This window comes from Onychostoma macrolepis, chromosome 20 (assembly GCF_012432095.1).
Source record: "Onychostoma macrolepis isolate SWU-2019 chromosome 20, ASM1243209v1, whole genome shotgun sequence".
Classification (NCBI taxonomy): Eukaryota; Metazoa; Chordata; class Actinopteri; order Cypriniformes; family Cyprinidae; genus Onychostoma; species Onychostoma macrolepis.
In genome coordinates this window covers 31,866,276-31,881,829 of record NC_081174.1, presented here as the reverse complement: position 1 = coordinate 31,881,829, position 15,554 = coordinate 31,866,276, and the positions used below count along the sequence as shown (strand labels likewise).

Sequence of the window (15,554 nt, the reverse complement as noted above, 5' to 3'; positions counted from 1 at the left end):
TTTGAGACTCAGCTAACAAAAGCCAGAGAAACAAGAATCTTGAAGTTACATGCAGTTTATTAAAATCACTGAATTCACATGACCAGAGTAACTTCTCCACTAGAAACCACCGTCTGTCCACTCGAGATGGTCTTGGCATGAGTGTCTCTCCCTGCAGGAGAAGTTGGTAAAAGCGTGAGGGGCATTTCAAAAACACTCGTTTCATCAAGTTAAGTTACAGCAAGTACTCACTCTTCCTGGTGCAGCTTTGCTCACAGGAGCCAGAAGAGGGATGACACACCTCTGTACTGCAGTGGATGAAGATCTGAGAGGGGAAAAGAGTTAAGCCATAGAATCCATTTAAGAATTAAGTGTAATATTAAGGGTTCAGGAAGAGCTAGAGAGCATACGGTTTCCTGCAGAGGAGCTGGATCTACAAATGTGAACATCTTCACAACAAAGCGCTTGTAGTGGGTTGGGAACTGAAGACCAGATGAGCCAGTCACTGGAACCAGTGTGGTCAGATAACGGTCATCCTGGTAAGGGCATCTGAAAGGGAAAGAGGTTAGAAAGTGTCTCCCAGCAGACTAACTGGATAAAGATTGGCATTACACTCACCCATCGATCAGAAGGTCCCACTGGGGGAGACTGAGTGGACTGGGGGTTGAAGTCGCCCAACAATGTCCCAGTATCAGGAAAATGTTGGGGTCAGTCCTCTCCATAATGCGCACCTCAACATACACAGGCTCTCGCAGGACTTTTGTGACAGGATAATCAGCATCACTGTAGTAGGACGTGTAGGCCTCATCCCCTGAGGAACACTGGGGTTTAAGCGGACTCAAGTTTGAAAGGCTTTAGGAAGACACAGGACAAGACCTTACCTTCAGCACAGCCTTTGGTGACACATTGGCCATTGGCCAGTCTGAGCTCCACCCTGAGAGGTCCAGGAGCAGCTACTGGTGGAGGTGGAGGAACAGAGTTGACCTCCACAACCAGAGCTTCAACAGAAGTTCCAGAGTACCTACACTGGAAGAGAAGCCTGGACAACAGACGGTGAGCTTGTAGCATTTATCAGAGATTAAAATTCACTCCAAGTCATAGATCACTTACTCAAAGTGACTGTCCCTTGTGATGGCACCGAACGGTCCAATCCCTACTTCATATGAGGAGGTCATGCTGTTCTCATACACCACATATCCACTATCCTCCTGTGAATAGGAACAGTGTTAGCATCCAGTCCATCATAAGCAAAGCAGAATAACACCAGAAGCAGCTGCTCACCATCATGCTCGTGCCACATGCGGTCACAGGAACTGGTATATAGCAAAAGAAGGTGTGGACTCCACAGGACCGCAAGGTGGGTCGTTTCCACCCAGTAGACGAACCGAATCCAGACTCAGTCGAGGCAGAGTAACGTCTCTAGACACCACTACCACAAACTGACCATCTCTAATACACTGGACAGTCACTGGAACAAGGGTACAAGAGAAGGTTAATTCTGAGAATCTGTTTAACATCAACCGAATAAGACCGAGAACACTTACCTGCTCTCCCATAGTAACACTGCTGTCCATTAAAGCAGCAGTTCATTGCGTCACACTCAGCACCACTGATCCCAGGTTGTCCGCATTGGATTTGCTCATAATCAGCTACAACACATTTATCAAGGGGCTCTGCCTGCGCCACTGGCTTCTGAAGCTGAAACTGCGGAGGAAACCGCTGGTCAGTTTGCTGTTGAACTGGCTTCTGAAGCCACTGGTCAGTCTGCTGTTGAACTGGCTTCTGAAACCACTGGTCAGTCTGCTGTTGAACTGGCTTCTGAAACCACTGGTCAGTCTGCTGTTGAACTGGCATTTGCTGTTGAACTGGCTTCTGAAACCGCTGGTCAGTTTGCTGTTGAACTGGCGTTTGCTGTTGAACTAGCTTCTGAAACCGCTGGTCAGTCTGCTGTTGAACTGGCTTCCGAAACCACTGGTCAGTCTGCTGTTGAACTGGCTTCTGAAACCACTGGTCAGTCTGCTGTTGAACTGGCATTTGCTGTTGAACTGGCTTCTGAAACCGCTGGTCAGTCTGCTGTTGAACTGGCATTTGCTGTTGAACTAGCTTCTGAAACCGCTGGTCAGTTTGCTGTTGAACTGGCGTTTGCTGTTGAACTAGCTTCTGAAACCGCTGGTCAGTCTGCTGTTGAACTGGCTTCTGAAACCATTGGTCAGTTTGCTGTTGAACTGGCTTCTGAAGCCACTGGTCAGTTTGCTGTTGAACTGGCATTTGCTGTTGAACTAGCTTCTGAAACCGCTGGTCAGTTTGCTGTTGAACTGGCTTCTGAAGCCGCTGGTCAGTCTGCTGTTGAACTGGCTTCTGAAGCCGCTGGTCAGTCTGCTGTTGAACTGGCTTCTGAAGCCGCTGGTCAGTCTGCTGTTGAACTGGCATTTGCTGTTGAACTAGCTTCTGAAACCGCTGGTCAGTTTGCTGTTGAACTGGCATTTGCTGTTGAACTAGCTTCTGAAACCGCTGGCCAGTCTGCTGTTGAACGGGCGTTTGCTGTTGAACTAGCTTCTGAAACCGCTGGTCAGTTTGCTGTTGAACTGGCGTTTGCTGATGAACTAGCTTCTGAAACCGCTGGTCAGTTTGCTGTTGAACTGGCTTCTGAAGCCGCTGGTCAGTCTGCTGTTGAACTGGCTTCTGAAGCCACTGGTCAGTCTGCTGTTGAACTGGCATTTGCTGTTGAACTAGCTTCTGAAACCGCTGGTCAGTTTGCTGTTGAACTGGCATTTGCTGTTGAACTAGCTTCTGAAACCACTGGCCAGTCTGCTGTTGAGCGGGCGTTTGCTGTTGAACTAGCTTCTGAAACCGCTGGTCAGTTTGCTGTTGAACTGGCGTTTGCTGATGAACTAGCTTCTGAAACCGCTGGTCAGTTTGCTGTTGAACTGGCTTCTGAAACCACTGGTCAGTCTGCTGTTGAACTGGCATTTGCTGTTGAACTGGCTTCTGAAACCGCTGGTCAGTCTGCTGTTGAACTGGCTTCTGAAACCACTGGTCAGTCTGCTGTTGAACTGGCTTCTGAAACCACTGGTCAGTTTGCTGTTGAACTGGCGTTTGCTGTTGAACTAGCTTCTGAAACCGCTGGTCAGTCTGCTGGAACATCAGAGCTTGAGTGTTCTGGGGCAGATCATTCCGCTGAGGAACAGCATGACACAAAGCACAAACTGCCAAAATCTGACCCAAACCCCAACTTCCAGCCATTGTTCAATAGCTAGTCACAAAGTGGAGAGACTGTCCTTTGGTCTTTTGTACTCTACAGATTTCAGCTAATTAATGATAGCTCCTCCTCTTCATTAACTGTAATGATTCGCCAGACTTGCACAAGTGGGAGTTTATATATCATTGGTTCTCAAAGTTCAAGTTTTCGTTCTTATTTTGAACATGGATATAGATACAAACTTAAGCTGAATTCAGGAAATCTTACTAACTTTACCATTTCTGTCATATAATTATTTATGGAAGAACTAGTATGGTAGCATGCACTCGATTCAGCCTTGGTCTTATCCTTTGTACTACACTGGTTGAATACAATTGGTACTTTAACAGTGGGGAATGAAACTGGGGAATGAAATACACTATACAATTAAAAGAACTTGACTTCACTTTCAAAAGCACTGAACTTTTGAAACTTTGGAGCTAAACTCTGCAGGACTCTGGCCCACCAGGAACCAGTTTGGTGACCCCTGATCTAGGATTTGGCTTTGTTTATGCGTGTGCAGACCGATCGTTGTGTATGACATCGATTCCTTATGTTTTCGAAACTCTCTCGTGGTACTTTTAATCCAAGCAATATAGAAATCCTGCCCAGGACACGTCTGGGAAAAATGGTTGGAAACAAATGCAACAGGTAAATTCTTCAACTGAAACATTCTGTGCACCAGCTTTGATTGCTTTTGGGGGTCTTTGTCCTAGCTTTTAAAACCAGTTTGGAAATTCTTGAATTAAAAGTAAACAGTTGTTACTGTAATAAAATTTACATTCAGTAGTGCAAATAAGGCCGATGTGAGGTAGGAGAGAAGAGTTAATAATATATGAGGAAGTGGATCAACGGGGTTAGGGTTCAGTAAAGAGACAGCTCTGGGAAGAAACTGTTCTTTAATCTGCTGGTCCTGGTCCGGAGGCACCTGAAACGTGCCAGGAGAGAAAACAGTCTGTGGGCTGGGTGAGAGGATTCCTTAAGGATGCTGTGAGCTCAATGCAGACAGCGTTTCCTCTGGATGTGTTCGATGGCAGGTAGTGGAGTCCCTGTGATCGCTGGGCAGTTTTCACCACCGCTGCAGTGCCTTGCGCTCCACAACAGAGCAGCTCCCATACCATACTGTGACACAGTTGGTCAGGATGCTTTCTATTGCGCAGCGATAGAAGTTCACCAGGATAGCTGAGGAGAGCTGATTCTTCCTCAGTGTCCTCAGAAAGAAGAGGCGCTGGTGAGCCTTCTTGACCAGGCTGGAGGTGTTGGTTTTCCACGACATGTCCGCCGAGATGTGGATCCCCAGGAACTTGAAACTGGAGACACGCTCAACAGCCATTCCATTGATGTGGATGGTGTCGCGTGTGCCTCTTGACTCCATCCTGAAGTCCACGATGAGCTCCTTCGTTTTGGTGGTGTTGAGGAGCAGGTTATTTTCACTGCACCATGTGGCCAGGTGCTGGATCTCCTCCCTATAGGCAGTCTCATCGTTGTTACTGATGAGGCCAATCACCGTGGTGTCGTCTGCAAACTTGACGATGGAATTAGATCCATACACAGGCTTGCAGTCGGAGGTGAAGAGGGAGTAGAGAAACGGGCTTAGCACACAGCCCTGTGGTACACCAGTGTTAAGTGTGATGGATGTGGAGCAGGTGAATCCTGATCGAACATTCTGGGGTCTGTTGGTCAGGAAGTCCAAAATCCAGTTGCACATTGAGGTATTGATGCCCAGGTCTCCAAGTTTGGCTATTAACTTGGTTGGGATGACAGTGTTGAATGCTGAGCTGAAGTCAACAAACAGCATACGTGCATAAGTGTTCTTATTGTCCAGGTGAGTGAGCACAGAGTGCAGTGCTATGGAAACTGCATCCTCTGTGCTCCTATTGCTACGGTAGGCAAACTGGTGTGAGTCCAATGTGGATGGTAGAGAGTCTTTTAGGTGTTCCAGGACCAGCCGCTCAAAGCACTTCATGACGATGGGTGTGAGTGCTACAGGGCGGTAGTCATTAGGGCACCTCGGACTAGAGTGTTTTGGCACTGGCACAATGGAAGTGCATTTAAAGCATGTTGGTATGGCTGCTTGGGCAAGAGACAGATTGAAAATGTCTGTAAAAAACCCCAGCGAGCTGCTCCGCACATGCCCTGAGAACACGACCAGGGATGTTGTCTGGTCCAGCAGCCTTGTGCGCGCTGATCCGGCTCAGTTCCTTGCAGACATCTGTGGAGGAGAGTATGATTGGTGGGTGGTCAGCTGAGGGATTGAGCTTGGTGGCAGTTTCTCTGTTGTCTCTTTCAAAGCGAGCATAAAAGTAATTTAGCTCGTTCAGGAAGTTGACATCAGTGGCTGCGGGGGTGGAGTGGGTGGGTTTGTAGTTACTGATGGCCTGAATGCCCTGCCACATGCGTCGAGGGTCAGAGTTGGAAAAGTGTCCCTCTATCTTTAGCTTGTAGCAGTGCTTGGCCTTTTTGATGCCCCTCTTCAGGTTTGCTCTGGATGTGCTGTAGGCTTGTGCATCTCCTGATCTGAAGGCAGTGTTGCGTGACTTCAACAGGAGTCGCACTTCCTTGTTCATCCAAGGCTTCTGATTTGGATATGTGGTGATCTGTTTCTGGGTTGTAACACTGTCAATGGTGATATTGATATGATCCAATACAGAGGAGGTGTAAGAGTCAATGTCTGTGTGAGCGCCACTGGTGGCTTGAGAAGCAAACATACTCCAGTCTGTGTGTAGAAACCTTTCCTGGAGTGTGGAATCTGCCCCCGCAGGCCACACCTTGATGGTCTTCACTGATGGCTTCACACGGTTGATGAGGGGTGCATATTTGGGGGTGAGGAACAAAGAAAGGTGATCTGACTGTCCCAGGTGGGGGAGGGGTGTCGCAACGTAGCTCCAGCCATGTTTGTGTAAACATGGTCTAAGGTTTTGTTTCCTCTGGTGTGACAGGAAACATGCTGGTGAAACTTGGGTAGCACTGACTTTAAGTTTGAGTGATTAAAGTCACCTGCAACAATGGTGACCGGGTGATCAGTCTGTTGTTTACTGATGGCTGCGTGAAGTTCTTTCATAGCAAGCTTGGCATCAGCATCCGGGGGAATATAGGCTGCAGTTATAATGGTGGAAGTGAACTCCCGCGGTAGATAAAACGGTCTACATTTAACCATGAGAAACTCAAGGTTAGCTGAACAATGACTCCCAACAATAGCAGAGTTTGTGCACCAAGCTTGGGGTGGTTTGTCAAACCCGAGAAAGCAGGGTAAGTCAACGTGGTAACTTACTCTGTGAACCTAACCTGGTCGGGAGCAGGTTGTCTTGATAAACCCAAGTTTCTTTCCGTCTCCTCCCCTTTTATAGTGTTAGGAAGTTTAAATACCTTATTCATTCATTCACGCTGCAAAATTGCTTTTCTTACTGAGTATTTTTGTCTTATTTCAAGTACAAATATCTAAAAATTCTTTATATGGATTCTATATATGAAAAATGGTCTATATTTAGTCTTGTTTCCTGGGGGATTTTCCTTTTAAGTGCATATTACATAAAACAAGTAAAATTGTCCGCCATAGGGTAAGAAAAATAATCTTAATGCAAACGGAAAGAAGAATATTTTAATTGCTTACCCCATTGGAAGATAATTTGCAAAATAAGAAAAATGCACTTTAAAACATCGGACATGCAGAACACATTATAAGTCCGCTGTATGCAGATTTTAAGGAAAGTGTGCATCCCTCTCACACTCATTCTGAGAATTTTTTCCTGGGTACAAATCCGTCAAAGAGGAGTTTCACGGGACTGTATGTCAGTGGTGTAAAAACCGGTTTAAATTAGGCTAATCTGATAAATGACGTTCACTTAACATCTTTCTGTGACGTCTGGAAGTAACCCAATAATCAGAATTTCCAGTGTGGTTGGATGCATTGATGACAAGCATATCTCCACCATCTCACCTTCTAAAAATGAAACTGATTACTGTATGGAATGGAAGGATGCCAGATGGAGGGGTAGTACGAGCCGTAACCATCACCACAGCTGTTAAATAAAGAAATTATTCAAAATTTTTTGGTCATCTTTATTTCCTAATACAAAAGCAAAAGTTATTCTTTTTACTTTTGGATTTTAGAAATCTTCCAATACTTGACCGTCTCCTCTTCATCTGTCAGTGGCGCTGTTGCAGGTTCTCCCTCTGCCTTCTTGCTGTCGACAAGTCAGTAGTTCATTTTATTAATTAAGAAATGTAACAGGTTGGATTAGAGAATATTTAATTATGTGAAAAGAGTGTTAGACTATGTGGAAAAAGCTGCAGCGCATCGAAATAGACATTGAATGATATTTAATGTCAAATGTTTGTAAGGTAATTTAGCCCACATCCATGAACCTTTCATGCTTAAAACTTTACCGTGATTGAATTGTGTTTTATACTTCATTTTACAACTGCTGCCACATTCTTGTTTCTTTTTCTGTTGTGTTCCTTTTTTTTTTTTTGTGGCCATGGGATGCCATTAAAATGAATATTAGTTCAATAATTTACAGTTTTCACCTCTGATATTATAACAGTTATTAAATTATTGACAGTTATTAAGAATTAAAGTTACGCATTGACGGAAGTACGCGCTGACATCTTTTGGCGGAGCTGTTGCCATGGTGAATCGTAATTTCGACGCTCCACTGATCATGACTTTTCATAGTCGTGGTGCACGCGCTTAACTCAGAGTCAACCTACTTAGAGTTGAGTAAACTATCTCAGTTCAGCTGTTCTGTGCGAAAACTCAGAGTTTCCCATCTCAGAGTAAGTCAACGCTGAGTTCAAGTTTAAACTCAGAGTTGGTTGAACCTCCTTATTGAAACGGGCCCCTGGACTGAAGCTCAAAGTTACTGCAGAGAACATCACAGAGACCTCGTCAGTATCAGGAATGAGACTGAAAATTTCAAAGTTCAGTCGTTATTACAATATCCTTCCTCTGTTTGGATCGGTCTGTACAGAACCAGAACTTGGTCAGATCAGAGCAACTCTTCATTCACTAACTGGAGGACAGGACGGCCAGATAATGTTGCAGGATCCTGTACTGCGTCTCATTTAGAGTCTCTGGGAAATGGACTGATGAATACGGCTTTTCTACATTTCCTTTTATTTGCTACAGTGGTATGTATATTTCTCAACCTGGACTGTAATCCATTAAATTACATTAACTGAAATGGTACAAGTTGTCTTGTTCTTTTCTACAGCTGCGAGTAGATGTCTTGTTGTTATCAAACTAAAATTTCTAAAAGCTACAATTTTACACTTTTCCCCACAGTTTCATCTTTGACATCATCCCGTGAGTATCACTTTGTGAACGAGTCTAAGACCTGGACTGAAGCTCAGAGATACTGCAGACAGAATTACACTGATCTGGCCACCATTGATAACATGGAGGAAATGAACAGGCTGATTAACACAGTTGATGGGAGTTACAGCGGCTCAGCCTGGACTGGACTGGACTGTATGATGATGTGCTGAAGAACATCTGGAGATGGTCACTGGAAGACAATGATTTCTATCAGGAAGGACAGAGATTTCAGAAACTGGCATCATGAGCCAGACAACAGTGGTGGAAAGGAACTTTGTGTTTACATGGATTATAATGGGAAATGGCTTGATAGGCCATGTGACAATTAGTACCAAGGGCGTAGGTTTGTTTCTGACATTGGTGGGGACATAAACCCAACACAAACAGTTGAACATCATTAATTTAAAGTTAAAGACGACTCAGGACGCATGTTCCAAATCTTGCTGCACCACAGAGTGCCACTTACGTAGTTTACCATAAAATCCACATTATATTTGTCCCAAATTATTGTTAATGTTCATAATGACTTTATCCCAGGCTGGAAGATTGTGTATCTTTCCGCACAACGTTTGTCTTTCTGTCTGTATCTAATAAGAGCCATAGGTCGCGCTTTCTCTTTCCATTTGCTCTGTTTTGTCAAACAGCGTACTTCAAACTCATCGATGCAGCTTTGTTAATTCCAGAAGTGGGCTTTTATATCTACTGTTTTAGACTGCGGTCTTGAATTGGGTGCAATCCCTGTGAGTTGTTTTAAATGCTGCGCTGCTCTCCTCGTCCGGCACCTTTCAGATGCGTCTGAAATTACAAAAACATATAGTCAAAATTATTGCCAGGGACAGTTTGGTAGTCGCTGGATATTGGTAGGGACACCTCCTTGCGTCCCCCTAATTCTACGCCCCTGGAGCACGGGAACCAAAAACCAAAAGGTCTTTTATGTTTTACAACTGATTTGAAGATTTCTTTGTCTTTGTTATCTGGGTATATAAGGTAAGTGACAAAACACGTGTCTGGTGACCCCTGTTCTAGGGTCTGGTATGCATCTTTTACTCTTAGATTAATCTTTGAGAATTTGATGTTTTGTATTGATATGACTTGACATCTTTGAATTGGCTATGCAATTGGCATAATTAATACATATTTACCTGACTGATAATAAAATGTTATTTTTGACTTATATTCTGAATGATCTCTTCAGAAATCATTTTTCCAGTAGATTAATTTGTAGTGGTATTTCCGCAAATTTGCGTTCAGGACAGATCATACCAAAGCACCAATGGATGAACACCATGAAGGAGACTTTGGATTTCTGACTGTCACTGGCTTAACACGGTTTAGCTCTCGTGGTTATAGGAAAAATAGGGTTTCACTTTATTTCGATGGTCCCTTTAACACATTCTATTGACTAGAAGTAATGTTGCACCTACATTTCTACTAACTCTCATTAGAGTGGTAGTAGTGTATTAGTTGACTGGTAGGGTTAGGGTTAGATTAAGTTGGCACGTTCTTGCAAAGTTACTTATAGTCAATAGAATATCTGTTGGGAGACCAACACAATAAGGAGTTAGTAGATATGAAGCAGACAGTCTACTAATACTCTTATGAGAGTTTGCTGACATGTAGTTGCAACATTACTTAGTGTCAACAGAATGTTCAAAAGGGACCATCAAAATAAAGTGTTACCAAAAATAGTATATAGGAAAGTATGCAGGCGCAGTTATAACCACTCTGCACCCTCTGAATAAGTTCAGAACTGACGAGTTTGTGTCCGTGGATTCACTATCGGTCGAAGTGTAATTCCTGTGCGATACCTGGTCCCTAATGAACGAAGAATTTAAAGTATGGGATTTCCAGAATAATCAAATATCTAAATTAATATACAATCGATGTCTGTGATCAGTTTTTAATTATAAATATTGTCTAAATTTAATGATCACTTGGAATTGAAGTCAGATTGAACACGGAGCTAGACTAAAATGACAGAAGTACAGAGTTAACTTAAGTTTTCAATATTTCTCATAATACAAGGGGCTACTGTGAAATTCAGACCAATTTACCCATCACACAGAGACCTTTAAAATGATACCAACCATGAAAGGGGAAAAACAACATTCACAAGATATAACACTTGTGGCATATGGATATTCTTGCTTTTGGGGAAGAAGAGCGAGGAGGAGAGTCAGAGGCAGGGGTCGTAAAGAGCAAGGAGAGAAGTTTGGTCAGGGTGGTGTTGTTTGCCTTCTTTGGAGATCGGTTTTATTGGTCATGATCAATGTTCCCTCGAAATTTTTCTTCTTGCTGAGCAAAACTTTTCTTTATTGGGCGGAGATTTCAGACACCTGAGCAAAAATACTCTTTATACCAGACCTGTACAGCGCACACAAAAACGTGTGTAAATTTTAACTTTAATTTGCCATTTATATTTGATTTGACCCTTGATGTAACTAAATGTACATTTTAGGTTACCTGAGAAAACATTTTTACAGTATAATACAATGTCGTTCAAAAGTTTGGAATCAGTAAAGTTCTTTAATATGCTTTAAAGTGTTATTTATTCCTGTGAAGTAAAGCTGTAACTTCTGCGGAAGTGCACGGCTTAGAGGAACATTGGTCATGACTGACCATCACTGCACACCAGCCAGGAAGCAGGAATGGTGTTAACACTGGCCAGAGAAATCCGTATAGCACTCGGTCATAGCCTTTAATTTCATAAGGCATTTTGACGATTTGAGTGGTGGGTCCTAGGTCTGCCATTGGAGCTTAACAAGCAGTTGGCCAAATTAAGTTTTGTAGATGCTCAGCTTTAGCAAGATGTCACTTTGTTGGTGAGAATGGGAGACCTTACTAAAGCAAACGGAGCACCAGTTTAGTAGAGGGTCCCTTTAAACCAGACTATAAACAGTGTTTGAGACTCAGCTAACAAAAGCCAGAGAAACAAGAATCTTGAAGTTACATGCAGTTTATTAAAATCACTGAATTCACATGACCAGAGTAACTTCTCCACTAGAAACCACCGTCTGTCCACTCGAGATGGTCTTGGCATGAGTGTCTCTCCCTGCAGGAGAAGTTGGTAAAAGCGTGAGGGGCATTTCAAAAACACTCGTTTCATCAAGTTAAGTTACAGCAAGTACTCACTCTTCCTGGTGCAGCTTTGCTCACAGGAGCCAGAAGAGGGATGACACACCTCTGTACTGCAGTGGATGAAGATCTGAGAGGGGAAAAGAGTTAAGCCATAGAATCCATTTAAGAATTAAGTGTAATATTAAGGGTTCAGGAAGAGCTAGAGAGCATACGGTTTCCTGCAGAGGAGCTGGATCTACAAATGTGAACATCTTCACAACAAAGCGCTTGTAGTGGGTTGGGAACTGAAGACCAGATGAGCCAGTCACTGGAACCAGTGTGGTCAGATAACGGTCATCCTGGTAAGGGCATCTGAAAGGGAAAGAGGTTAGAAAGTGTCTCCCAGCAGACTAACTGGATAAAGATTGGCATTACACTCACCCATCGATCAGAAGGTCCCACTGGGGGAGACTGAGTGGACTGGGGGTTGAAGTCGCCCAACAATGTCCCAGTATCAGGAAAATGTTGGGGTCAGTCCTCTCCATAATGCGCACCTCAACATACACAGGCTCTCGCAGGACTTTTGTGACAGGATAATCAGCATCACTGTAGTAGGACGTGTAGGCCTCATCCCCTGAGGAACACTGGGGTTTAAGCGGACTCAAGTTTGAAAGGCTTTAGGAAGACACAGGACAAGACCTTACCTTCAGCACAGCCTTTGGTGACACATTGGCCATTGGCCAGTCTGAGCTCCACCCTGAGAGGTCCAGGAGCAGCTACTGGTGGAGGTGGAGGAACAGAGTTGACCTCCACAACCAGAGCTTCAACAGAAGTTCCAGAGTACCTACACTGGAAGAGAAGCCTGGACAACAGACGGTGAGCTTGTAGCATTTATCAGAGATTAAAATTCACTCCAAGTCATAGATCACTTACTCAAAGTGACTGTCCCTTGTGATGGCACCGAACGGTCCAATCCCTACTTCATATGAGGAGGTCATGCTGTTCTCATACACCACATATCCACTATCCTCCTGTGAATAGGAACAGTGTTAGCATCCAGTCCATCATAAGCAAAGCAGAATAACACCAGAAGCAGCTGCTCACCATCATGCTCGTGCCACATGCGGTCACAGGAACTGGTATATAGCAAAAGAAGGTGTGGACTCCACAGGACCGCAAGGTGGGTCGTTTCCACCCAGTAGACGAACCGAATCCAGACTCAGTCGAGGCAGAGTAACGTCTCTAGACACCACTACCACAAACTGACCATCTCTAATACACTGGACAGTCACTGGAACAAGGGTACAAGAGAAGGTTAATTCTGAGAATCTGTTTAACATCAACCGAATAAGACCGAGAACACTTACCTGCTCTCCCATAGTAACACTGCTGTCCATTAAAGCAGCAGTTCATTGCGTCACACTCAGCACCACTGATCCCAGGTTGTCCGCATTGGATTTGCTCATAATCAGCTACAACACATTTATCAAGGGGCTCTGCCTGCGCCACTGGCTTCTGAAGCTGAAACTGCGGAGGAAACCGCTGGTCAGTTTGCTGTTGAACTGGCTTCTGAAGCCACTGGTCAGTCTGCTGTTGAACTGGCTTCTGAAACCACTGGTCAGTCTGCTGTTGAACTGGCTTCTGAAACCACTGGTCAGTCTGCTGTTGAACTGGCATTTGCTGTTGAACTGGCTTCTGAAACCGCTGGTCAGTTTGCTGTTGAACTGGCGTTTGCTGTTGAACTAGCTTCTGAAACCGCTGGTCAGTCTGCTGTTGAACTGGCTTCGAAACCACTGGTCAGTCTGCTGTTGAACTGGCTTCTGAAACCACTGGTCAGTCTGCTGTTGAACTGGCATTTGCTGTTGAACTGGCTTCTGAAACCGCTGGTCAGTCTGCTGTTGAACTGGCATTTGCTGTTGAACTAGCTTCTGAAACCGCTGGTCAGTTTGCTGTTGAACTGGCGTTTGCTGTTGAACTAGCTTCTGAAACCGCTGGTCAGTTTGCTGTTGAACTGGCTTCAGCCACTGGTCAGTTTGCTGTTGAACTGGCATTTGCTGTTGAACTAGCTTCTGAAACCGCTGGTCAGTTTGCTGTTGAACTGGCTTCTGAAGCCGCTGGTCAGTCTGCTGTTGAACTGGCTTCTGAAGCCGCTGGTCAGTCTGCTGTTGAACTGGCATTTGCTGTTGAACTAGCTTCTGAAACCGCTGGTCAGTCTGCTGTTGAACTGGCATTTGCTGTTGAACTAGCTTCTGAAACCGCTGGCCAGTCTGCTGTTGAACGGGCGTTTGCTGTTGAACTAGCTTCTGAAACCGCTGGTCAGTTTGCTGTTGAACTGGCGTTTGCCGATGAACTAGCTTCTGAAACCGCTGGTCAGTTTGCTGTTGAACTGGCTTCTGAAGCCGCTGGTCAGTCTGCTGTTGAACTGGCTTCAGCCACTGGTCAGTCTGCTGTTGAACTGGCATTTGCTGTTGAACTAGCTTCTGAAACCGCTGGTCAGTTTGCTGTTGAACTGGCATTTGCTGTTGAACTAGCTTCTGAAACCACTGGCCAGTCTGCTGTTGAACGGGCGTTTGCTGTTGAACTAGCTTCTGAAACCGCTGGTCAGTTTGCTGTTGAACTGGCGTTTGCTGATGAACTAGCTTCTGAAACCGCTGGTCAGTTTGCTGTTGAACTGGCTTCTGAAACCACTGGTCAGTCTGCTGTTGAACTGGCATTTGCTGTTGAACTGGCTTCTGAAACCGCTGGTCAGTCTGCTGTTGAACTGGCTTCTGAAACCACTGGTCAGTCTGCTGTTGAACTGGCTTCTGAAACCACTGGTCAGTTTGCTGTTGAACTGGCGTTTGCTGTTGAACTAGCTTCTGAAACCGCTGGTCAGTCTGCTGGAACATCAGAGCTTGAGTGTTCTGGGGCAGATCATTCCGCTGAGGAACAGCATGACACAAAGCACAAACTGCCAAAATCTGACCCAAACCCCAACTTCCAGCCATTGTTCAATAGCTAGTCACAAAGTGGAGAGACTGTCCTTTGGTCTTTTGTACTCTACAGATTTCAGCTAATTAATGATAGCTCCTCCTCTTCATTAACTGTAATGATTCGCCAGACTTGCACAAGTGGGAGTTTATATATCATTGGTTCTCAAAGTTCAAGTTTTCGTTCTTATTTTGAACATGGATATAGATACAAACTTAAGCTGAATTCAGGAAATCTTACTAACTTTACCATTTCTGTCATATAATTATTTATGGAAGAACTAGTATGGTAGCATGCACTCGATTCAGCCTTGGTCTTATCCTTTGTACTACACTGGTTGAATACAATTGGTACTTTAACAGTGGGGAATGAAACTGGGGAATGAAATACACTATACAATTAAAAGAACTTGACTTCACTTTCAAAAGCACTGAACTTTTGAAACTTTGGAGCTAAACTCTGCAGGACTCTGGCCCACCAGGAACCAGTTTGGTGACCCCTGATCTAGGATTTGGCTTTGTTTGCGTGTGCAGACCGATCGTTGTGTATGACATCGATTCCTTATGTTTTCGAAACTCTCTCGTGGTACTTTTAATCCAAGCAATATAGAAATCCTGCCCAGGACACGTCTGGGAAAAATGGTTGGAAACAAATGCAACAGGTAAATTCTTCAACTGAAACATTCTGTGCACCAGCTTTGATTGCTTTTGGGGGTCTTTGTCCTAGCTTTTAAAACCAGTTTGGAAATTCTTGAATTAAAAGTAAACAGTTGTTACTGTAATAAAATTTACATTCAGTAGTGCAAATAAGGCCGATGTGAGGTAGGAGAGAAGAGTTAATAATATATGAGGAAGTGGATCAACGGGGGTTAGGGTTCAGTAAAGAGACAGCTCTGGGGAAGAAACTGTTCTTTAATCTGCTGGTCCTGGTCCGGAGGCACCTGAAACGTGCCAGGAGAGAAAACAGTCTGTGGGCTGGGTGAGAGGATTCCTT

At 44.4% G+C, this 15,554-nt stretch overlaps 2 pseudogenes; both read right to left on the bottom strand.

Moving 5' to 3' along the window:
• Window positions 1-236: 236 nt before the first annotated feature.
• LOC131527546 (interaptin-like) lies at window positions 237-3,248 on the bottom strand (annotated as a pseudogene).
• An 8,423-nt stretch (window positions 3,249-11,671) lies between these two features.
• On the bottom strand, window positions 11,672-14,604 carry LOC131527586 (zona pellucida sperm-binding protein 4-like; annotated as a pseudogene).
• Between the last annotated feature and the right edge of the window lie 950 nt (window positions 14,605-15,554).